Source organism: Mus caroli, chromosome 14, assembly GCF_900094665.2.
Source record: "Mus caroli chromosome 14, CAROLI_EIJ_v1.1, whole genome shotgun sequence".
NCBI lineage: Eukaryota > Metazoa > Chordata > Mammalia > Rodentia > Muridae > Mus > Mus caroli.
The window spans coordinates 109,801,250-109,803,853 of record NC_034583.1 but is presented as its reverse complement, the minus strand read 5'-3'; positions in this window follow the sequence as shown (position 1 = coordinate 109,803,853).

The window sequence follows — 2,604 nt, the reverse complement described above, 5'->3', positions numbered from 1 at the left end:
GTAGGATAAAGGATAGTGTAGGTGAGAATAATCAGACTGATTTTATAGCTGTTGGGGTAACCTTTTCTTCCCATTGTGGAGGTATGTCTCTATATTTTCAATTGTTAATTTTGTACCTGGCAGAATGCTAAATGCAGGATATTGGTGGTGGTGTTTCTATGGCGATCCTCAACCAAGCATATTTGTAAATGCTTGTCCTTCTATACCTGCTCAGATACTTGTAGGTCAGACAGTCTTCTATGCTTAGAGGCAATGTAGAATTGTATCAGAGACTCTCTCACTGCTGATTGGTTGTAATAAAGACCTGATGGCCAATAGCTGGACAGATAATGGAGGGCAGAACTTCCAAGAGAGAGATGTGGGGCACACAGGGAGAAGAAAGCAGATGTGGGAGATTCAGATAGTGGACATGGAAGGGAACAGACAGATCTGTGTGGAACAGCGAAAGGTATAGAACTGGCCTCGTGGTGGACCATGGGCAAGACAGTTGGATTAAGTATAAAGCCGGGTGGCTGCCCAAGCAAAAGGCTCAAGCTTTAAACCACAGGTGACAACACATGTTGGAGAGGATGCAGAGAAAGAGGAACATGCCTTCATTGCTGGTGGAATTGCAAACTGGTACAACCACTCTAGAAATCAATCTGGAGATTCTGCAGAAAATTGGAAATAGATCTACCTGAAGACGCAGCAATACTACTCTTGGGAATATACCCAAAAGATGCCCTACCATGCTACAGGGGCATGTGTTCCACTATGTTCATAGCAGTCTTATTTGTGATAGCCAGAAGCTGGAAACAACCCAGATGTCTCACGACAGAAGAATGGATACAGAAAATGTGGTTCATTTACATGGAATACTATAAGAACGAGGATAAACTGAGTTTTGCAGGCAAATGGATGGAGCTAGAAAATATCATCCTGAGTGAGGTAACTCAGACCCAAAAGGATATGCATGGTATGTACTCACTAATAAGTGGATGTTAGAAAAAAAAGAGTACAGACTACTCAAGATACAGCCCCAGAACGCAAAAAGATCAACAAGCTGAAGTGCCCAAGTGAGGATGCCTGGATGCCTCAGTCCCACTTGGGAGGGAGAAGAAAGCAATCACAGTGGTGAAAGAGGGAGGGACACGGGGGAGGGAGATACAGAGGCGGGAAGGATGTGAGAGGACTTAGACGAGGGAAAATATCAAAATGTACTGTATGAAAAATTTTAAATAAAAATATAATAAAAATTTCCTTTTCTTTATCTGTCTCTTTGCATAGCACCCAATGTTACCTACTCAAATGTATTAATCATCCTGTAAACTCTGGTTTTCTTTCAGTCCCATCTGGTCTGTATTTCATCTAAGGATTTCTATTGCTATGATGAAACACCATGACCAAAAGCAACTTGGGGAGGAAAGACTTCATTTCATTTATATTCCACATTACAGTACATCATTAAAGGCAGTGAAGGCAGGAACTCAAACTGGGCAGGAACCTGGAGGCAGGAGCTGATGCAGAGACCGTGCAGAAGTGTTGCTTACTGGTTTGCTCCTCATGGCTTTCTTATAACACCCAGGGCCATCTGCCCAGGGATGGCACTAGCCAGAATGGGCTGATTCCTCCCCCATCCATCACTAAGTAAGAAAATGCCCCACAGGCTTGCCTGCAGCCCAGTCTTATGGAGAAGTTTTCTTAATCGAGGTTCTTTGCTCTTAGATGGCCCTAGCTTGTGTCAAGTTTACATAAAACCAGCAAGTACATTTATAATTTTCCTTTAAAAGTTCAACTTTAGGCTCTTTAAAAAAATACTATCTCTGTCTCTGCTTAGCTCTTTGAATATAAGGAATGCAGTTATAATAATGATTTAATGTCCCGACTGGTAAATCAATGTCTCAATTCTGGTTTGGTGGAGATAGAATGGTTTTTCTTTTTATTGTGTGTTATGTTTTTCTATTTCTGCATGCCTAGCAGTTTTTTTTTTTTAAAGTTGCATTCCAGACATTGTGAATATTCCTTTTTATAATTCTTATAAATGTTCTTGAACTGAATTCTGGGAAAAGTTCCTTGGAAACAGTTGAACTTTTTGGGTCTTGCTTTGATGTAGAACTCCACGCAGGCACAGCCCGTGCATTGTTGCCAAGCATTTCAGCTTCTCTCTAGCAGCTGTGGCTAGCATCCTATGTGAGTGTTGACAGTAAAAGTCCATCCATTGCCAAAGGGCCGGCCCTTGGGGTACAATGACCCCTAGCTAGGAGCAGTGGGTGTAGGATTTATCCCCTGGATAGGAGCGCTGGGCATAGGGGTATTGTTGTTTCATCACTGCGGCACCCCCTCCCCCAGTAGCCAGTATCTGGTGAGATTCTGGAGCTTGCCTGACAAAAACAGTCCTTGTTATTTGTCCTGTTGGGAGAGTCTTCCCTCAGCATTCAGAAGTGCATTCCTCCTTGGAGTGTACTGTAGGCTTCAGGATACACCCCAGAAATGCCCTACTCTGAAAATCTGTTTTTTCTTTCTAGATTTGCAACACAGTCTTCTACACTTAGAGAGCCTGCTGGGCTTCCTGTGAGTTGTATTTCTCTGTTTTTTGTTTTGTTTTGTTTTGTTTGTTTGTTTGTT